This window comes from Mastigoproctus giganteus, chromosome 8, assembly GCF_048544385.1.
Source record: "Mastigoproctus giganteus isolate SK-2022 chromosome 8, ASM4854438v1, whole genome shotgun sequence".
Classification (NCBI taxonomy): Eukaryota; Metazoa; Arthropoda; class Arachnida; order Uropygi; family Thelyphonidae; genus Mastigoproctus; species Mastigoproctus giganteus.
The window spans coordinates 176,536,237-176,560,389 of record NC_143582.1 but is presented as its reverse complement, the minus strand read 5'-3'; the positions used below and the strand labels follow the sequence as shown (position 1 = coordinate 176,560,389).

General features: G+C 37.9%; 1 protein-coding gene across 1 annotated transcript in view; it reads right to left on the bottom strand.

The window, feature by feature from the left end:
• Positions 1–24,153, bottom strand: part of LOC150082029 (rho guanine nucleotide exchange factor 17-like) — an 862,761-nt gene that overhangs the window by 9,198 nt on the left and 829,410 nt on the right. The gene's annotated exons all lie outside the window — the stretch shown is intronic.

The following is a 24,153-nucleotide window of genomic DNA, read 5'->3' as shown; positions in this document are numbered from 1 at the left end:
GTTGTGTAAAAGTAAAATTTTCAAATAACAGAAAAAACAGTGGAAGAGCAACAAGAAATTTTTTTTAAAGATTTATAAGTTAAACAATTATGATGAAATATTTTAAATACTGAAGCAATTGGTTGAAGGAAACATATGATGAAGGCTGCTGAAATATGTAAAAACTGCTAAATACTTTATTTGGCAGGGACAAAATTACAGTGAAAAATTCTGCAATTAGCAATCTTACAACTCCAAAAGAAAGTCTATGCATATTCTGCTGAAACACCGAAGCATAAATAATTCAAGAAAATACTAGGCTTTTCATACTAACTAAGAAATACTGTTCAAATAATTGTGGCATTCAGAGTAGTATTTTAGCAAATATCTCCAGAGTAAAATGTAGTATTACAAAGTAGTAGTACAAAATGTAGTATTACTAAATGAATGTCAGATGAACTAATGAGACTCGTTGCATATAAATTATCATGTGATACATAAGCCTATAGTAGATATAAACTAGTCTGCAATCAAGTCACAAAGAATGTTAGGCAAGCTAAGACAGAGTATGAGAGATACTTGGCAAAGGATATAAAGAAAAATAGCAGACTTCTTTTAAATACTAGAAGGAAGGGGATGAATCACTGGTCCACTTGATATCGATGGCTCAACTGTTGATGACCCTGCTCAGGTTGCTGACAAGCTGAATAAGTATTCTGCATCTACATTCATGCATGAGGAATTCTTTAGGGGAATGGATACCAGACATTTATCAAACTCTCACAGGAAGCTAAATGATTTTGTAATAACTTAGAGCAGCAGTTCCCAACCGGTGGTTCGCATTAAAAATTCTGTAAGGCGTCTGCTTAGATTTACATAGGTATATTATTGTACCGTAAAATAAAATTAAATAAAAAGTAAAGAATTGCCAAAGAAAGAAACCACAATTCCTTATATTACTTAACTATCTTACAGTATTTCATGTTAAATAAATATCGAAAACTGTTTCTTGACTAAATGTCCAAGAGTATGAAAAAGGTTGTTTATGCATGAGTGCTGCACTTCCATCATTTGATTATATCTCATATTGTGAATACCTTCACAACAAGTTGCCAAGGTATTGTGCTGCTTTGAATAAGTAACGCTTCACCAGTGAAGAAAACTAAATGTTACTTATTCTCGGATACCACTACCTAGATGGGACTGTTTCGAAGCTTGTTGGCTTACTCATTGTTGGGTGGGCAGGTACCCTGTTGTTGTAATAGTTACAACCCAGTTATGAAGTATGACTCCACAATATGAGAGATGCTTGATGGTGTGCATGGTTTAATTTAAAACTGTTTCTTGACTAAATCTCTAAGAGTATGAAAAAGGTTGTTTATGCATGGGCAATACGAGATATAATCAAATGATGCATGCATACTACCTGGGTAGTAGAAATGATGGAAGTACATTACCTATGCATAAACAACCTTTTTCATACTTTTAGACATTTAGTCAAGAAATAGTTTTTAGATTAAACTTGCACACCACAAGCATCTCGTATTGTCGTTATACTTCATAACTGGGTTGTCACTATTGCAACATCAGGGTACCTGCCCACCCACCGAGGAGAAAACAACAAGCTTCGAAATGGTGCCATCTGGAGAGCTTGATAATCACGGAGTTTCCGAGAATAGGTAACAACAGTCTTCTCTACTGGGGAAACATTGTCTATTCGATGAGTTTTTGAGTGGTGTTGAGTATGAGGAGTAATGTTCCCTTCCTCTTTTGACACAAATGCCATTACTTTTTCTTCTTCTTCTCCTACTATCACTTTCCTTAGTGATAGTAGGAGAGGAAGAAGTCTAATAGGGACAGAATGTGGATAACAGAGTATCTTATCCCATACGATATTTCAAACGGTGCTGTCTGAGTGATGGTATCTGCTGAGAATAAGTAACAGTAGTCTTCTCCATTGGTGAAGCATTACTTATTCAAAGCAGTGCAATACCTCGGCAATTCATTGTGAAGGTATTCACAATATGAGATATAATCAAACGATGTGTGCATTACCCATGTATAAACAACCTTTTTTAAATAAATGTTTTCCACACTAAATTTTTATTCTCAAGGATGACTGTTATGTATAGGTACCTTTTTTTTAAGAACCTATAGTACTTAGTACCATGCACAGGTTTAAGTTTGAAAAGATGAAAGAAAATACTTGTTGACATTAGACTTGAACTTCTGTAGATTGTAATTTTCAGGAAATATGTATGAAGGAAGGTTGTTCCAGAAAACAGAAGTTGAATGAATAAATGAGGAAGAAAAATTGGTTCTGTGGGATTGAACTTTGACAGTAAAAGGATGTTGACTGGTTGCAGCATGTGTTCAGACTGCTTTGAAAGAGAGCGGGAATTATAGAAGCCAGTTCAGAAGAACAGTGCCCATGGAAGTATCTATAGAAAAGGCATGCAACAGGAAAAGAACGTCTATGAGACGTTAAATAACCTAACTGCCCTCTTTTGAATGGAATCTAGAAGGCTGAGAGAGGTTTTGGGGGCAATATGCTACAGGAAGCCAGATTTTGCAATTTCTATAGAGTCAACAACTGTTTGGTAGAAAAGTAACGCCGAGAGCGAAAGAGAACACCAGTTTTTTAGATGCATAGGAAGCAATATTTATAATGTGCTTTCTGCCAAGAGAGATGTCAGGGTAATCCCCAAGATCTTGCCTAGAAATCGGAGCATCATTGAAGATAAGCACAGGAGCAGAAGAATCCTTTTTTGCGAGATATAAGACAGGACTGAGTTTTAGAAGGATTGAAATTAAGTTATCTTTGCCCCACTGGAGAATTACATGGAGATCAATGTTTAAAGATTTGGCAGTGGATACTCGACAAGTTGAAGCTGTTTAAGCAGGGCAAGGTTTCTCAAACTGGAAGGTGGAAAGCAATGTGCTATCATCAGCAAAACTATGAATAACATTTCCAGTCGATGGAAAAAGGTCATTAATATACAAGAGGAAAAGTGTGGATAAAGAACTGAACCTTGGGGAACACCAGCATTAGTGGAGAAGTTAGAAGACAGAGAGCAGTCTACCATCACCCGCAGTGAGAGGTCAGAGAGAAAACTGGATACCCAATTACAAAGAACAGCTGGTAAACCACAGGATGGAAGCTTATTTAGAAGTCCTTTATGCCAAACATGACCAAAAGCCTTTGAAATGTCAAAGGCAATGGCTTGAGTTTCACCAAACTTTTCCGTTGAATTTGTCCATAGATGGACAACATAAGCCAGAGTATCACCAACAACACTGATGGAATCCATTCTGGCGATCATTGATCAGATGAAAGATTACAGATAGTTTAAGAGTAAAAGTCATCAAGATGGGATGATAATCGGATGGAAGGGATTTGTGACCCTTTTTAGGAACTGGCTGGATATGAGCAAATTTCCAAGCAGAAGGAAAAACATCTTTGAAATAAGAAAGTGAAACAAGATGACACAAAACAGGAAAAAGTTCGGGGACACAGGTTTTGAGAACAAGTGTAGAAATACCATCAGAATTTGGAGTTTTCTTAGCATCAGATTCATCAAAATCCTTCTGACATCATTTTAACAGAAAACCACAGGAGGCATTGAATGGAGTGTACTGAGAATGGTTTGAGGTGGTTTACCATGATCATCAAAACATGAGTTGGAAGAAAAATAGGATGCTAGCAGGTCAGCTTTATCTTTGGCTGATGTAGCAACAGAACCATTTGGTTTTGAAAGAAATGAGCAAAAATTGCGGCCAATAGCTTTGGGAAGTGACCAGAACGCTCGGCTACCATTTGGACAAGAAGCAAGTTTTCTACCCTTTGCCCGTTTGAAATCTGGTTTGGACTGATTAATAACTGCTTTACAAAGTATAAATAATACTTAATAATAATTTTTATTATTATGCCATGTTGCTTATAAAAATGTAGTACTGGAAACATTTTATAATAAAAATTCAGAAATATTATATGTTTTCAGAGAATATAGACTTAGTGGTTCGCATTAGAAATATTGTGTTGAAAGGGGTCTGCTAACTTAGAGTAAAGCAGAAGAGAAATTCCTGAAGTTAAATGTGAAAAAGGCATGGATGGCTCTATCTAATTTTGTTAAGAGGCAGTGAAGGAGGTAAGCAAATGGTTACCATAATTATGAGAGGATTCAGAAGTTCCCGTGGATTGGAGATGGGTAAGTATATCATCCCCAATACCCAGAGGGGGGAGGTCAAAGGGTGACATGAGTAATTATGGACATGTTAACATTGGAAATGTCCAATTAAGGACATTTTTTTTTGGAACTTCTGTTCCAAAAAAAAAAAAAAAAGTCACAGGTTAAAGAAGTAATGCAGGAATATAGTTATCCTACAGTCATAGCATGGGTTTGTCTAGGGGTGATCCTCTGACCAATTTGATTGGATACTATGGTGCAAAAAATAATTTGATATATACTTGGATTTCAGGAAAGCTTTTGATACTTTTGCACATGATGTACAAACTGGAGCAGTGTCGCATTAAGGGAAAGTTGTTGCTAGGGATAAAGAGTTTATTGAGTGTAAGATGACAGTGTTGTTATTAATGGACACTGCTCATCATGGACTAAGGATATCGGTGGAGTTCCCTTATGGTTTAGTGCTGGGCCCATTGTTGTTGTTTTCTGTACTAAAGTGCCAAATGTGTAGTACTATATTCAGGGTAGTGTAAAATGAAAATATGGGGGTAATTGTGCAGTAATCTGAAATTCTCTGAGAAGTGCAGACAGGCTGCACTAATAAATAAATAAATAAGCAGGACTTTGAAATAAGTCTTTTTTTGGTCTACCCCTAGAGCATTTTCCCTCCACAGTCTCCTCCATTGCATCCAGAAGCAGACTACCATGTTGAATTATGTTGCCCACCCATTTGAGTCTAGTTGATCTTATTCTACCTAGAATTCCTTTGTTCTTGGATACGTCTTAATACTTTCACATTTGACATGAGTGAAAGAGGTAAACTTATACTGTCAGTGAGGATTTCATCTTCAATCAAGTAACTTGTGTGCTGTGAACATACATAAATAACTAGAGAAGGTTGATACTTTCTCTAGTTATTATCTATTGCATTTCTGATGAACCAAGAGTCAAGAGACCAAGGTCAGTCTGGTATGCAATGACCAAAATTCACAACTGAAACTTATCCAGAAGGCATAATATCATGAAAAAGAAATTTTGGATTCAGGATGATTGCCAACATCCTGATGAGTTTAATAGTTGTCCAGGAAGCTTTTCAAAGGCATAGTAGAGATATCTCATCTTACATCTTGTTTACTATTCTCATGGTCTTTGTGTTTTCAGAATGACTTTTGTAGATTTCTTACCAGAGGTGACATTAACAAAGGTGTAGTCCGACCTGAACTAATTTAATAGAGCCTGCCATGAGTTACTGGAATTCCTAATGGTAAATAATATACTTATTTTTGCATTTTTTAGATGCTGTTGTTATTTCTATTATAAAATTTAATTTTTAGCTTTTCCATTCCTTGTTGCTTGAAATTTCTTGGGCTGCATCTGTTTGCCACCTTGAAAAGAACTGCCTAAATGTAGAATGAAAAATTCCAGAGAGAGAGAGAGAGAGGAACAGTTGGTAAAAATGAGCCGGATTTGAGAGGTTCTTTCCTTATCATCAGGGAACAGGCAAGTCACTGCCCAACAAAAAATCTTGTGAATAAAGCAAATGAAAACATGTCTCCGACCAATACAGTTACAGTAAACGGGAAATATAAAGACTGGTGAGACTGCATTTGGCATATTGTAGTTAGGTCTGGAGGCCACCCCTGAAAAAAAAAAAAAAAAAAAAAAAAAAAAAGCTTAGAACTTCTAAAGGGGGCTCAAAAGACAGTGACCAGATTGGTAAGGAGCATTAATTGGTGTTTATATGAAAAATGCCTTGTAAGGTACAGATTTTTAAGATATTGAAGTGTATAAGGCTCTGAGGAGGATTGCATTCTCACCAACAGTTGAGACAAAAAACAGGCACAAATATAAAACTTTAGGAAATAACAGAAGATTTGACCTCACAATCTCACTGGAATTAATAACTTTCCATTAGCTGAGGCGGGAGTGACTTTTAATGATGAGATTGTTTTTTTTTTTGCCCTGACAGATGCAGGAAAAGTTTACTTCTTTAAGTCATTTGGCCCCTCTAATACTAATAATAAAACAGTTTCATATGATTTATCAAACAATGGAACTTTAAGCAGACATGGTTAAGGAGGTCTGGCTTAGAGTTTATTGGCACATCAGCAACACAAGGCCAATTATATATAAGAATGAAAACAGTCAAAAACAAAAGATTATAAAAGATTTCAGTGACCCACCAAAAACTGGTCACTATGTCAAAAGATAAAAAAAAAAAAAAAAAAAAAAAAATCTGAAAAAGGTATATATGATGTATAAGTATATTTTAAATAGTTAAAAACCAGCCAGCACATGATCATTATCAGAAAGTATCTGATTCAGTCTATAGGGCTCACTCACTCAGATGACTAAAAGATGTTCATGTCTAACACATGGATAATCAGTTAAAATATGTCACAGCTCTCACACACACACAATGGTCATTAGCCCTCAGCAGGAAAGAATGTGAAAGATGACTATGTCCTATACAGAGGTGAATGAGACAGATTTCCACTATAATTCTTGCACACACCAGATTGCCATGTTTGGATTACAGGCTGGTTAAGAAGAATAAGCAGATATCTACAAAGTATATGTCTGTTTATTCTTTATCAATAAAAAAAAACTCCATAGCATTTTCTAAGATCTAAGTAGCTCTATGACACATGTTTATATGACTTCCCCCTATTTCAGGTGGGTATATGGGATATGTTAGGGTAAATAAGAAGAATAATACGTACATGTATACTTGCAGATACTTGCATGTGTACCAATGATGTGGTGTCCCACAGATATAAGGAATGCAGAACTGGAATTTGGGGAGTACAATGCATACAGAAAGGATAGGAAGGGAGGAGGTGTTATGCTGTTTGTTAATTAAGAAAAACATATGGAAAGGTTCGGTGAAACACAAGTAGTTGCTCTTGACATCTCAAAGGCTTTTGATCATGTTTGGCATAAAGGTCTTCTAAACACGCTTCCATCTTATGGTTTGCCAACTGTTTTTAGTAATTGGTTATCCAGTTTTCTCTCTGATCGCTCACTGAGGGTGAGGGTGATGGCTCTCTGTCTTCTAACTTCTCCACTAATGCCGGTGTCACGCAAGATTCAGTTCTTTCCCCCACTCTTTTCCTCTTGTATATTAATGACCTTCTTCCATTGACTGGAAATCCTATCCATAGTTTTGCCGATGATAACACATTGCATTCCACTTTCCATTTTGAGAAACCTTGTCCTGCTCAATCAGCTTCAACTTCTCGAAAATCTGCTACGAATTCCTTAAATGCCGATCTTCAGGTAATTCTCCAGTGGGGAAAAGACAACTTAGTTGATTTCAACCCTTCTAAAACTCAGTCTTGTCTTATATCTCGCAAAAAGGATTCTTCTGCTCCTATGCTTATCTTTAGTGCCACTCCGATTTCTAGGCAAAATGATATATCTCTTTTGGGGATTACCCTGACTTCTAATCTCTCTTGGCACAAGCACATTACAAATATTGCTTCTTCTGGATCTAAAAAACTTGGTTTTTACTTTCGCTCTCAGCATTACTTTTCTTCCAAACAGCTGCTCACTCTGTATAAATTGCAAATCCGCTCTGCCATGGAATATTGTTCTCACATCTGGGGTGGTGCCCCCGAAACCTCTCTTAGGCTTCTTGATTCCATTCAGAAGAGGGCAGTTAGGTTAATTAATGACTCATCTCTAACAGAGTCTCTGCACTCGCTGTCTCTAGACGTACTGTTTCTGCTGCATGCCTCTTCTACAGATACTTCCATGGGCACTGTTCTTCTGAATTAGCTTCTATAATTCCTGCTCTCTCTTTCAAAACAGTCCGAACATGTGCTGCCACCAGCCACTTACTGTCCAACTTCAAACTCACAGAACCAACTTTTCATCTTCCTCATTTATTCATTCAACTGCCGTTTTCTGAAACAACCTTCCTTCATACGTATTTCCTGAAAATTACAGTCTACAGAAGTTCAAGTCCAATGTCAACAAATATCTTCTTTCGTCTTCTCAACCTCCAACCCAAGCACGGTACTAAGTACTATAGGTTCTAACACTTCTTGTGTTTGGGGTTTACATAAAAAAAAAAAAATAAATAAATAAACAATGGCCTGGGGGGGGGGGTTCAGGGACTGATGGCAGTCATTGTGAAACAGGTGGGTATATGGGATGTGTTAGGGTAAATAAGAAGAATAATACGTACATGTATACTTGCATGTGTACCAATGATGTGGTGTCACACAGATATAAGGAATGCAGAACTGGAATTTGGGGAGTACAATGGGTACAGAAAGGATAGGAAGGGAGGCGGTGTTATGCTGTTTGTTAATTAAGAAAAACAAAATCAAAAGAAGTGCATCCAGTTGATACAGATGAACAGTGCACTGTTGAGTCAGTTTAGCGTGACATAAGCATTGCAAAAGCAAAAATAAGAGTAGGAGTGTGTTATAGGTCGAATGAGTACAATGAACAATTGTACAAAGAAATAGAGTGGGCTAGTAAATCAGAATGTCTTATAATGGGGGTTTTTAACTTCCCAGATATTCACTGGAACTTGTGGATTGGTCACTTGCACACTAGTAAGACTTTTGTGGATTTATTGGATGATTGTTTACTGCAGCAGCATGTTTGGGAGGCAACCAGAGAGGGTAATACTCTTGATCTGGCTATCAGCAGTGATCATTCGTGTATTAAAAATTTTCAGATAAAGGAACCACTAGGTGGCAGTGATCACAGTGTACTGATGTGGGATTTACTTAAAGATATAATTATCATCGGGGTAAAGGAAAGGGTTTTTGCTTCCATGAAAGTGACTACAGTGTTATTATTATGTTATTTTGTTTTTTTAGGAGCATTAGCAACTAAGGCCATATTGCTCCGGGTATATGCAGTGGTCATGGGCTTGAACCCCGGTCTAATCAAGAAGTGTGTTCTACGCACTGCTGTTCCTGCCCACCTGGCTATGGAGGTGCCGTGACTACAGTGGGACCAACTGATGATGTTACCAACAGCAAATTCTAAGTGGGAAACATTCAAGGAATTAATTGTGGAAGCTACTAAATGTTTCATACCTATTAAGAAATACTGTTCAAGGTTTAGGCCTAAATGGTTGTCAAATAAACTAATGAGACTCGTGGCAGAGAAGAAAAGTGTATGGGATGCATATAAATTATCAGGTGACACAGAAGCCTATGGTAAATATAAGTTAGTCTGTTATCAAGTCACAAAGGTTAGGCAGGCGAAGGCAGATTACGGGAAATCTTTGGAAAAGGATACTAAGAAAAACAGCAAGGATTTCTTTACTTATATAAACTAAAAGGAAGGGAATGATTCAGATTGGTCCACTTGATATCGATGGTTCAACTGTTGATGATACTGCTCAGATAGCAAACAAACTGAATGAGTATTTTGCATCTACATTCACACATGAGGAGTTATTAAGGATTGAAAATGCCAGAAGGTTATCAAATTGTGGCAGGTTGCTTAATGATTTTGTAATAACTGAGAGCAAAGTGGAGGAGAAATTGTTGAAGTTAAACATAAGAAAGGTGTCTGGGGTGGATGGGATCTATTCAGTTATATTAAAGGAGGTGGCTAAGGAACTAAGCAAACCTTTAGCCATAATTATGAGAGCATCCTTGGACTCAGGAGAGGTCCCCACAGACTGGAGATGTTCAAATGTATCCCCAATTCACAAAGGGGAATTGAAGGGTGACACGAGTAATTACAGACCAGTTAGTTAACTTCTGTTCTGGGTAAAATAATGGATTCACTGGTTAAAGATGCATTGCAGGATCATCTTCTTGACAAGAGCATGGGTTTGTTAAGGGAAAGCCTTCTCTGACAAATTTGATTGGATATTATGATGTGGTTACAAAGGAACTGAATGCAAAAAATAATTTTGATATCATATACTTGGATTTCAGGAAAGCTTTTGACACTATTGCGCATGGAAGACTATTGTACAAATTGGAGCAAAATGGAATTAAGGGTAAGTTGCTACAATAGGTAAAAGGATGGTTGAGTGGGAGAAGACAGAGGGTGGAAATGAATGGGTGCTGCTCTTCGTGGACTAATGTTATTAGTGGAGTCCCACAGGGTTCGGTGTTGGGCGCACTTTTGTTTTGTATATTTATCAATGATATTGATGAAGGTATATCGGGCTTAGTGTCTAAGTTTTCTGATGATACAAAAGTTGGCAGGGTTGTTAATGACAGTAATGGCTGTTGTTGTTTGTTTGTTATTTGGTTTTTAGGAGCATTAGCAACTAAGGCCATATTGCTCCGGGATATGCGGTGGTCATTCCCTGACCTTTCCACATCCTCCGTTTTTTGGTGGTGAGGGGCTCGAACCCCGGTCTAATCAAGAAGCCCCGACAGTAATGGCAGTCTGTTATTGCAACAGGATCTAGAAAATTGGGGCAGACAGACTGAGAAGTGGCAGCTGAAGTTTAACATTGACAAAAGCAAAGTACTGCATATGGGTAGAAGTAACCCCAGAGAAACATACTGACTGTGTGGTAGAAAATGAAAAAGACCTGGGAGTAATTGTGCAGTCAGATATGAAGTTTTCTGAGCAATGCAGACAGGCTGCCAGGGCAGGTTATGGGGTTTTGTCAATCATACATGGGAATTTTCCTAGCAGGGAAAAGGAGGTGATTGTCCCTCTGTATAAGGCAATGGTCAGGCCACGCCTTGAGTACTGCGGGCCTCATTTTAGGAAGGATGTAGATTTGCTTGAGCGTGTACAGAGAAGAGCAACAAGATTAGTGAGTGGAATGAAGGGATCCTTTTACCAAGAGAGGCTTAAATTCTGCAAACTGCAGTGTCTGGAGACTAGGCACCTGCGAGATGATCTGATTGAAGTGTATAAGGCCTTGAATGAGTTGAGCATGCTGAATTCTGATGGGATTCTTCCACTTGTTCAGATTATGAACCTAAGGGGGTATAAATTGAAATTGAGGAAGGACAGATGTAGAATAGAAGTGCAGAAATTTGCCTTTAGCCAGTGGGTGGTTAATTGCTTCCACGACAGATGGAAGTTTGTTCCATCTGTCATGGAAGTTGATAGGATAAATAAATTTAAGGGGGAATTGTTTTGTAATTTTTTTTTTTTGGCCGATGCTGCATAAGCTCATACACTTACTTTCTTGCATCACCTGCCACCACTACTACTATCACTTGTGGAATGGGCAAGATCTCAGTAATCTTCTCAAAAGAAGATATCAAATCAGGCTATTAATATCCTAAATCAACTGCCATCCACTTCTGCTTCTCTAGTAACTCAAAAATGCACAGAAACAAATTCTATTAAAGTAAAAATGTCTTCCCCCAACACAGATGATGGATTGTGATAATGCAGCCAATGAAGAAGAATTGCTAGAAATTTAGGAAAAATATATACAGGGTGCTCTCTTCTTTTCTAAAAAAAAAAAAAAAGGTAGGTGCAAAAGTGATCAATATAAGTAAACAGATCCACCTTCTGCCTCCAAAATTAAATAATGGAATTGTAGAGGAATACATAGCAATACTGATGATATATGAGAACCTGTAACTCATCATAACCCAGTAGGCATATATTTGGAGGAAGCCATCTTCTGAAATATCTCCTATTAAAAATTATAATATCTACAAAATAGAGATTCAACAAATTCATCTCATGGAGGTATTGCCATTTTGTTGGAATCAAGAATTCCATCCAAACACACTAAGTACACCACTATGTACTGCTCATACTATCTCATTCACTCCCTGTACCTTCCACCAAATCATATAAACACTGAAACAGACTTAGATAACTTCATTATAGATACCAACTCCATTCTGTTTTTACTAAGTGATTTCAATGCACACCACCCAGTTTGGGGATCACATAAAATGGACAAGTGAGAAAAACTGCTCAAAGCAATAAAATGCACTGCATTATTTAGTTTTAGTGGAAGATTGATCCGGTTGCTTTTTAGAGGCAGTAGGCTTATGGCAATCTTTTTTAGGAAAGGTAGGATGTCCAGTGTCCATATCTTCTTCAACATAAATTTCTAATATAGGTTCTTCTTGAGTTTTGTGATCTATGTCCATTTCTGCAGTATTAATTTGGCTCTTATTAGAGGATTCTGCTTTTGCCATCCTGGTCTCACTTCGGGACTTGGTGTCACTAGTCAAGGAGATGGAAATTGGGGTATTACAAGTCTGGTCTCTGTTGTTTAGCTTTAAACCTGAGCTCTAGCCCACTCAGCAAGCAATTTGTCAGGTGGAAATCAAATTATATTTCTTAATAGCATTTGCATATGTACGTACTGGAGTATCTTTCACTATTTGTTGTCTCACTTTATGCTCAACTTTAAACTTCTGTATTTTTTTCCCAGCTTCCATAATTTGGAATATGCAGGATGATCCCCTTGCAATTAGGGCAAACTGGAGATGTTACATTACAATCTGTTTGAACGTGATTTTGGGCATACATTGTTTCCTCTACATGTTGTCTGAGAGTGTCCGAATTTCTGGCATTCATAACAGCGAACTGGATTTGGAATGAGATTACCATCCCTAAGAGTCAGAATTCTCTTAGCTTGTATTACCTTTTAATCTTTCATTTCTTGCACAAGCTCCATGTCTGTTACATTCAACAGATCCCATTCAGAGATAACCCTTTGGAACTATTTAGGGGGAGAGATTTTAACAGGAATTCCCCCAAAAGTTGTAAGCTTTAACAACAGTTCTGAGTGTTTAGACTGTTTTCCCAACTAGTAAATCCCCCGGACTGTAACCTTTTGACCATTTTCTAGGAATCTCTGTATCATAAATGGAGAGAGTTTACTCACTGGTTGACTAGTTAACAAATGGATAATAAGAAAAGTTGGATATTGTGGTTGATAAGTGTCTTTTTTTAAGTGCTTTCTTTGCACATTACCTTGATCAGAACTGTACCAATCTCTGGTATTTGAGCTCAAAGGCTCTAATGCTGGATAATTTTCTTTATCCATGTCAAGGATAAAGGGATTAGCTTTTTTACCCAGGTTACCGGCCATGCCACGAGGAGGCAGGAGCAGTGCCACTTGTGGCCAAACGTAGGAGTTAGTAAACTAATAAAGAGTAAAAAAAAAGGTACTTTCCTTTTTCTGGCTGTCTTTTTTATACTTTTAAAAAGTAGAGCTAATTAACAAAAGGACTTATAAAATGAAATAAAAACTCAGTTGCTCTAGGAAGTTGTAGATCGCTTGGCACCCGGGCAAAAGTGTGTCACATAAGGAGACAAGCAAAGATGCAAACAAAAAGATACCACTGACCCAACTGATTTGGAAATAATTAAAAAATCACTGCCAGTTTCTCACAATTTCTTTGGGAGATGATATATCCTGTCCCTTCAATCATCAGTTTGAAGGGACAGGATATATCCCAAAGAAATTGTGAATGCTCTCCCTGTATCTACAGTGAATGCATATGATAAAGCCTTTCAAAATACTAAAACAATAGCTAAGAAATACAAAATAAACTTTAGCACAAATCATTCACTACTGTATAATCAACCATTTACTATGCTAGAGTTAAAAAAATTCTTAAATAGTTCAGTTAACAATGCATCTGGTCCTGATAGCATATATTATCTTGTGCTGCAAAAGTTAAACAAAAACAACCTTTATTCCTTACTGTTTTTCTTCAACCAAATCCTCTCCAAAAATTACTACCCTAGCACTTGGTGCCACTCGGTGGCATCTCCCAAACCAGGTAAACATCAAACACATCCACAGAATTACCGACCAATTTCTCTAACTAGCTCTCCAGGAAAAACTATTCATAACCGACTTAAGCAGTATCTGGAATTGCAATCACTGATAAATGAAAATCGGTATGGTTTTCAGAAAAACAGGTCCTCCCTAGATCTTACTGTCAAAGTTAAGGTAAATATACAGAATGCCTTCATTAAAAATTAACACCTCGATATCCATAAGGCATGTGACATCACTTGGCATTCTTGGAGATCTACATATACTTGGCCTACGAGGCATTTGCGACTTCTAATGCAAAGCTTCCTACAAATCCACACCTTTCAGGTTCATTATCAACATTCCCTCTCCAAATCTTTCAACCAAGGAGTCCCACAAGGTTCTGTTCTCAATGTTACACTCTTTGCCATCAGAATAAGCCAAATGACAAAAGATGTTCTTGCTACTGTTGAAATACCTGTATGCAGATGACCTTACTATCTCATTCCACTCCCAAAAACAAAAATGTGCAATCAATAACATAGAACAGGGGATGTCACAAAATGGCTGTTGCCAATCTGAACAGAAAATTGCAGTAAAATTTTGTGAAAAACACAACATACATCCTGAACATGAATTAAGAACTCATCCTATAATGCTCTCTGACAATGTCTGTTTCTTAGGTTTAACTCCAGACTGTAAGCTAATCTTTCTGAAACACATAATGAAGATCTGAACCATCTGCCAGAGAAAGATGTATATCCTTAAAAGTAATATAAGCTGTGACATAGATAGGGTGCCAATAGATACAACCTACTTCATTTGTACCATGGTGCCGCCGTGGCCAGGAGCTGTTGTTGTTTGAGAGCTATTGGCGCAAGAGCAGCTTAGGCTATAATGCACCTAGTCTAGGTTAGAGAGTTTCATATTTCGACATTTTTCATTATGTTGTTCAGAAGGAAGCCAAGATTTTATTTTATAATTATGTAGCTTTTTCGTAAATGTTATACTATTAATTTTTATATGTTTTGGTAGTATCCGATTAACTTAAGGAAAAAGAAAACGTCAGTAATATCTGGCCGGTTATCTAAAATTGTTTTGAGTGTTAGGTTGTTTTGTGCATTCATGGTTGTTTGAAAGGTAGCCAGGAGCAGCAGCGCATAGCACACGCTTCTTGATTAGACCGGGGTTCGCACCCGTGACCATCAACTATGGAGGATGCGGAAAGGTATATTTCCTTTAAGGTATTTCCTAAAGGTATATCACCGCATATTTCCGGAGCAATATGGCCTTAGTTGCTAATGCTCCTAAAAACCAAATAACAAACAAACAATTGTACCATACATTTATTAGATCTCTACTGAACTATGGTGCACTTTTATATGATTCTGCTAGAAACTGTTCCCTTCGACCCAGTTCATCACTGTGCCTTACAGACAGCCAAATGTTCCAGCCATCTCCTGTTGAAAGTTTACACATAGAAACAATCAACCACCTCTTCATCTTAGGAGAAACTTACTACTAACTTATGCAGCAAAAATACGGAGCCAACTAGCTCATCCCATGTGGCCATATCTGTTTGACCTGCAATTAAAAATGAACTATAGTAATAAGCCTAGAGAAAATAAGGTTGCAGGTCAAACAGATATGGCCATATGGGATGAGCTAGTTGGCTCCGTATTTTTGCTGAACATTCCAGAACACTGGAATGTTCAGCTAGAACAAAAGCCGAGAATTAGGGTTGAATTTGAAAGTGTCTGCAATTCTGCCCAGACACGATAGGAGGGAGTATATGATGAGAGCCTTGTCGATCAATTCGGCCCTGGAAAGATTGTGCAAGGCTCAAGGGGTAGAATTTTTTTCAGCCTGGACTGTACTTGTTAACAGGAGAGATTGCTTCTACAGGGATGGGATACACTTAAATAGAAAGGGGTGTAAGAATATTTGCTGATGCTATAGAGGCAGTGTTAGGTGGGTCGGAAAACTGCTAGCTTGGGGGGAGACAAAGACCAATAGATTGACAGTAGCCACTGGCAGAGGTGAAAGAGATTCTTGCACTGCTTCTATTAGAATGAGCAGAAGCCTGAAAAACAAGATGCATGGTATTTCAGAGACTGCTGGGAGCCATTGCGGTACAAATAAACACATGGGTTGTGTTAGGGTAGCTAAGAATAGAAACAGGTGCAGGTATACTTGCGTGTACACCAATGCTAGGAGTTTAGTAAATAAATTTGATGAATTTGAGGTATTGCTCAAAACATCAAAGGCAGATATTGTTGGGATATCAGAGACGTGGTGTCACACAGATATAAGGGATGCAGAACTGCAATTTGGAGAGTACGTCTACAGAAAGGATAGACAGGATAGGAAGGGGGGAGGGGTTATGCTATTAGTTAAGAAACACATAAAAACCAAGGAAGTGAAGCCAGTCGACATCGCTGGACAGTGCAGTGTTGAGTCAGTTTGGTGTGACATAAGCATTGGGAGATCAAAATTGAGAGTAGGAGTGTGCTATAGGCCTAATGACTCTGATGAGTATAATAAGGAACTGTACAGGGAAATAGAGTGGGCTAGTAAATCAGAGAGTCTTATAATGGGAGATTTTAATTTCTCAGATATTGACTGGAATTTGGGGGCTGGTTACTCACACACTAGTAGGGCTTTTGTGGATTTATTGGATGATTGTTTTCTACATCAGCATGTTCAGGAGGCAACTAGAGGGAGTAATACTCTTGATTTGATTATCAGCAGTGATTCTTCATGCATTAAGAATCTGCAGATAAATGAACCACTAGGTGGCAGTGATCACAGTGTGCTGAAGTGGGATTTACTGAAAGAGGTAACTACCATTAGGGGTAAAGGGAAGGGTTATTGCTTCCGTAAAGGCGACTACGATGGACTGAGACAGTATTTAAATTCTATACAGTGGGACCAACTGATGATGTTACCAACAGCAAATTCAAAATGGGAAGCATTCAAAGAATGTATCTTGGAAGCTACTAGGCTTTACATACCAACTAAGAAATATTGTTCAAGGTTTAGGCCAAAATGGATGTCAGATGAACTAATGAGGCATATGGCAGAGAAGAAAAATGCATGGGATACTTACAAATTAACACATGACACAGAAGCCTATGATAGATACAAGTTGATATGCAACCAAGTTACAAAGGAGGTTAGGCAGGCGAAGGCAGATTACGAGAAATCCTTGGCAAGGGATGCAAAGAAAAACAGCAAAGAGTTCTTTACTTGTGTAAACTCTAGAAGGAAGGGGATGAATCAGATTGGTCCACTTGATATTGATGGGTCAACTGTTGATGATCCTGCTCAGGTAGCTAACAAACTAAATGAATATTTTGCATCGACATTCACACATGAGGAGTTATTCAGCAAGGGGAATGCCAGAGGTGTATTCAACTCTAGCAGTAAGCTACAGAATCTTGAAATAACTGGGAGTAAAGTGGAGGAGAAACTGTTGAAGATAAACACAAGAAAGGCACCCGGGGTGGATGGGATCTATCCAGTTATATTAAAGGAGGCAGCAAAGGAAGTAAGCAAACCCTTAGCCATAATTATGAGAGCTTCCTTGGACTCAGGGGAGGTACCCATAGACTGGAAATGTGCAAATGTGACCCCAATTCACAAAGGAGGATCAAAGGCTGACACAAGTAACTATAGACCTGTGAGCTTAACTTCTGTTCCAGGAAAATTAATGGAGGCACTGGTTAAAGAAGCACTGCAGGATCATTTAGACAAGACTTCAGTTATAGCTCAGACACAGCATGGTTTTGTTAAGGGGAAGTCTTGCCTGACCAACTTGATTGGATACTATGATGCAGTCACAAAAGAACTGGATGCAGGGAATAACTTTGATATTATATACTTGGATCTTAGAAAGGCTTTTGATACTGTTGCACATGGAAGACTGCTACACAAATTGGAGCAGTGTGACATTGGAGGCAAATTGCTGCTATGGATAAAGGGGTGGTTGAGTGGGAGAAGACAGAGAGTGGTAATCAATGGACACTGCTCATCGTGGACTAATGTTATTAGTGGAGTCCCTCAGGGCTCAGTGTTGGGTCCATTATTGTTTTCTGTATTTATAAATGATATTGATGATGGTATATCAAGCTTAATGTCCAAGTTTGCAGATGATACAAAGGTTGGCAGGGTTGTCAAGGACACTACTGACACTACACTGCTGCAACAGGATCTGGAAAGGTTGAGCAGATGGGCTGAGAGGTGGCAAATGAAGTTTAACATTGACAAATGTAAAGTACTACACATGGGAAACAGCAACCCCAGAGCAACGTATCAACTCTGTGGTACTACACTGACAGTGGTAGAGAATGAAAGGGACTTGGGGGTGGTTGTGCAGGCAGATATGAAGTTCTCTGAGCAGTGCAGACGGGCTGCAAGAGTAGCTCATGGAGTATTGTCAATGATATACAGGAATTTTTCCAGCAGGGATAAGGAGGTGATTATTCCATTGTACAAGGCAATGGTCAGGCCACACCTAGAGTACTGTATACAGGTCTGGAGGCCTCATTTCAAGAAGGATGTAGAGCTGCTGGAACGAGTACAGAGAAGGGCAACAAGATTAGTGAATGGAACAAAGGGGTGCTCTTACGAAGAAAGGCTTAAGTTTTGCAAATTACAGTGTCTGGAGACTAGGCACCAGCGAGGTGATCTGATAGAGGTGTATAAAGCCTTGAATGGTTTAAGCATGCTCAATGCTGATGGGATTCTTCCTCTAGCTCAGAAAAATCACCTGAGAGGGCATAAATTCAAATTGAGGAAAGACAGATGTAGGATAGACGTGCGGAAATTTGCCTTTAGCCAGCGGGTGGTTGGTTGGTGGAACAGACTGCCATCCCTTGTGGTGGAGGTTGATAGCCTAAATAAGTTTAAGGCTCAGCTGGACAGGTATTTTGAACGAACAGAGGGGTGAAGTGGAAGTGGGTTTTTTTTTTTTTTTTTTTTGGCTGATGCTGCATAAGCTTGCTTTCTTGCATCAAATGCCTCTACTAATGCTAATGCTAATAATATATGCCAAGAAATTTCTGAATCATATTCTCCATGGGCTGTATATTCACCAGCTTGTGAATGGGGAAAGCAATCCATAGCATATATGGATATCAAACAACTTCATGTAGCACAATAACATCAAACTCCCATTGCATACAGGTGGGAAGGAGCAGCAGTGCATAACACATGCTTCTTGATTAGACCGGGGTTCGATCCCGTCACCACCAAATACGGAGGATGCGGAAAGGTAAGGGAATGACCAACGCATATTCCCGGAGCAATATGGCCTTAGTTGCTAATTCTCCTCAAAACCAAATAATAAACAAACAGGTACAGCAATACCTGTTTGTTTGCTGTCAAAATAGTGACAGCTATTTTGGCACTTCTACATCACTCCTAGTACAATGTGGTATGTGCACAATTAAATTAGCCCTAGATCATATCAATTTTCTCCTCCTCCACAAATAATATATACAGGTTCCCTAAGTGCAGTATATTGTCAAATCCAATCCTTGTTGATTCAGCACAATGCATCTTACCAGTCGGTGAAATTCTGTTGATTCCAGAACACGCTGGAATTTGTGGAAATGAAAATGCAGGTAAGCTGCTAAAAATCCAACCAGCCAGTATTTATACATAAATACAGGTCCTGTATAAAGATTATAAACTTCTTATCTAACAAGCAAGTTACAATCAGTGAAAGAATCTACAGCAATCTAAGACAAGCAATAAACTGTTACAACTTAAATATGAACCATGACTATGGAATCCCAGTTTTTCAGAAATATCAACATGCACGAAGTCTTTCTTGCTAGAGCACAAACCTCCACAGGTGGCAATGTGTTCATTGCCACAATTTGCTAACAGTACAGTACATCCTTATAGACTGCCGTCATTACCCATGTTGACATTACCTGAACTGTTAGCACCTCGTAGGAAACAATGCAAATTTGACAAAATTCTAGTTACTTAAAATGAGTTCACCTATTGGTTTCTGTCATATAATGAACAGGTGCAATATGGCCACTGCAGCCCTTGTGCAATTAAACCCTGACAACTGCATTCCTGTTATCAAATCTTCACTGCTCTTTCTTTTTTCATTGACATTGGTTATTGTTGCCTTCTGAACTTATTTCAGCATGATCCCCCTTCCCCCATTTGCATCCAGTTTTTAAATATTTTCATTGTTTTCAAGAATTTCCAAAATGTATACTCCATGTATTAAAACAAGAGGAGAGCAGTAAAGAGAGAAAATAGGTCTGTCTCACTTGCTCCCTGTTTCTAGTATTACTACTTTAGACACGCTAATATATCCTCAGTATCCTCCATTTTGATTGCTAAGGTCCTGGGAGGGGAGAGATTTGTGTGACCCAGAAATTCTGACCTAGTCACTCATTAACATCGTATTCCATATCCAAAATTACCCCAACCCAAAGATCTAAAATGTGCAATCTTCCTTTACTTAATCTGATGGCAGTTCAAGGCAATAATATTCTGAATAACATTAATGTTAGTCACCTCATTTTTTAGGTTGTTTGTCCTTATAATGGCAGATAATCTGTCAGAAATAGCGAAAATAACAATAATACACATATGAAACTATTAATTGTAGAAAAATTTACTTTTATGCCGTATGGGTAAATACAATGAAATAAGTACTTTTCTTCAAAATAACAGAATGTTACTTATGGTTGATATAATAACAAAAATTCTATAAAAGCAATGATTTTTTTCATTACTTTGCTCATACTAGGACAACAGGCAGCTATATAACCAAAAATCACACTAATATTTAATTGGTCCATCCCTTGCTTTGTGACATTGACTGGATAAGATTCTGAATGTATTCCTGGGAATCGTGGTACCGAACATGGATTAATGTCTCCTGCAGCTCTCTAAGCATTTTTGGTTTCTTTTGCATTACTGAAATGCTCATTTTGTTCCAATAATTTTCAGATGGATTGAGGTCTGGACTGCCCAAGCCATATTATTGTGCAAATTGATTAATCCTTCAACCATTTTTGCACCTGTGGACAGTAAAGACAGCAAAATAAATGTAATTTATTTAAGCAAGAGTACAGTGTTTCATAAAATTCAAACTTTTTCCAATTTTATGAAGTAGTTTGGGCCTCTGCCATGAAGTAGAGTCATCCTGGAAAATGAAATTGGCAACACCCCCACAGTAATCTTGGGAAGTAATTTTGTCTCAATGTCTTTGTAGACCTCAGCATTCAATGTACCCTTCAAAAATTCAGAACAGCCAACTCCTCTATGTGAAATACACCCCTATATCACTAGAGAGGCAGAATGTTTCCCTATGGAGATGATACAATCAGGATGAAATTATTCTCCTTTTCTTTGCCTAACAGTCTGCTGTCTGTCCCATACAAGTTGAATTTTGATTTATCAGAAACAATAACACATTTCCACTGATTCTCAGACCACCTAGCATGCTTTTTTTCCCACATTAGATGATGGGTTTTAATTTTTTGCAACAAAATGACTTTTTTCTTGGACAACATGAACTAATCCCAAAGGCAAGTACTCCTACATACTGTAGGAGTACTTGCCTTTATTCCTGTATCCTCCTCCCATGTTTTGAGATAATCGATGAGGATCTTCTGTTTCGAACACAGATGTACCAGAAATCTGTCCCGTCCTGTGCTGCAGAAAATATTCATGGACATCTTCCTTTCTTTCTTTCTATTTAGACTGCTGTTTCTGATAATTTTTGTAATAAGCATGCCACTGTTGACTGATTATGGTGGACTCTGTAAGCCATTTCTTGTAGAATGTCTCCCTGCATTCAACATAGTAGCAACACTTCCTACGTGGTGTGAATTATCAAAACTTAGCCATTGCAATAACACAGTATACTGGCTCTTGACATATCTACTGCCATTAGGGTGATGCAATCGTGTATGGCATGTGACAACGTCTATGAGAGCTTGGAGTATCTAGAGATGGATGATGCAGCAGAGTAATGCTATTACAAAACACATGATATATTGCTGAAATTTGCAAGTGATGCAATTTTTTTGCTCACCACTGTAAGTCCTCATCTAGGGCTCCAGTAAACTCACACACAGAGGGTAGAGATCTTCCATATGACTTATTCAGATACACTAGTGCAATATGCCTTGGATGCTGATGTGCTATAAAACTAACATGACAAACTCAGCAGCTTCTCCTGCCTCTGAGAAGGTTGGTGAGGCTAGCTGCCAAAAGTTGCTTCCAGGAAGTGCATCAATTAGGAAAATCAACATAAGTGAGCATCATTTCCTTTGCTCTCTTGAGGATTTTAGTATAAGTTTTTTTTTTCATCACTACTGGTAAGGTATAAGTGACTAACTCTGTTTTGACTTAATTATTTGTATACTACCCGAAGCAGTATAGCTTGCACTCTTTTCTACCCAGGAGTTACCATTGTGCAGATTCCTGATTCCACTTCAAAAAAGTGGGGTAGTTTATAGAACACCACATAGAGAATGCAGTACAAGTTATATCAGTGAAGCCATCTATCTATTATCTGGACAACTGTCACATCCATTGGGAATGCTGATTTTGACCACTTCAGCAATAGCCATATGATCTCATGCCGAATGATGTTCAAATTGTTGATAGTGCACAAAATTTTAAAATCTGTCACTTGTTAGACTGTCCACATATGCAGCAACACACACACACACACACATGAACAGAAAGAATGGTATGCAAGTTCATCCCATCTTTTAATCTGTTGAACTGTGTGAGTTGGACTCTGCCCCTGGACATACCTTCCCCATTCCTCTTGCCTCTCAGTAATTCATGAGTGACTTGAGGTTACATTAACCTCAGGACAGTCGAGAATGATTTCTTCCCTTTCATTTTATGTGAATTCTTTGGGTTTCTTTCTCTCCCCCCCCAAGTATTTATATTCACAGCCTCTGTACAGATGGTTATAATTGATAAAGGCAACTGTAATGTTTTATTTTATCAAAATTATGTAGCTTTTATTTGTATATTTTTAATAACAAATAAATATATTCTGAAACTGGACAGAGCAATCAAGAATTATTCTTATATGTTTAACATACCCCCACAATAAGAAGCCCAATGTGATATCCATTGAACAGGCTGACCATAGAATTTTGCTTACACACCCTACTCATCACCCTGGAAAGTGGAGATCCAAGTATCATTATAGAAATGAGCAAGTGCAATAATGGAAGAGTTCATTGTTGCATGGATTGCCCTGAGAAATTTGTGGGATCAGATAATTTTCCACAGTATGTCTACATCAGGCTGGTGACTGTTCTTTCTATGAAAAGTGGACTGTACACCCCTTTTGTTTTTTTCTCTCCTTCCCAACTTGCAGTGCAGGACTAACATTGAGACTGTGTCAAATGTGTTCTAAAGCCATGTTGGATTTTTAACTTCCCACATTGACCTTCAATGTGATGTGGAATGTGTGCTCATCACTAAACAAAACATTTAAGCAGCTTCTTATCTTCTGCCACCATGTCCTCACAGAATATATGACATCTGATCTTGTCATCTGCTATAATAGCTTGTATGATTCTGAATGCAGTTGCTTATGCAACACTTTTTTTTTTTTTTTTTTTTTGTGTTACAAGTTCTAAATTAGCCTGATACACTGAATTTTGTAAACTGTGGATGAAACCCCTCCCTGCCTTCAAAAGTTTCCTCATTTGTGGTAGGCCTGTTGGATCTTCTTACCATTGCATGCAGAACAGAACATCTAATACCTACAAGTCTGTTCAGTGCAGTCTTTCCAAACCTTGTACAAAATTTCCACATAGTTACTCTTCTACACCAGTTGATGTAACCAATTCTGTTTACACTACTGCAGTGTCACTGATGAATACTTCGGCAATCAATAACAAAGGAGTGGAAAAATTTCAACTTTAAGGTGTCAAGCTACTTCGTCTTAAATGAATAAGCTAGTCATCTTTTTTCATAAGAATCATGTGAAAATACAGTTGCAGTTTTTTATTAAATTCATTGTAGTTAAATTTAAGCCACTGAGAAAGGCCTCAAAGTGGATCTTGAAATATCTGGCTCCATTTCACCACCTTCTTTATTGAATGATGTGCACTTGGAGTTCAGCACAATTTTTCATAATTAATTCTAGACATCATTGAGTAATGAGACTTAATAAATATGCAATGTAATTCCTTAAAATAGTAAAATAAGTTATTTTTTTAGAGTTACAGAATAATAAACACCGACAATTATTATATATTTATAAGTCTTGAAACAGAACTT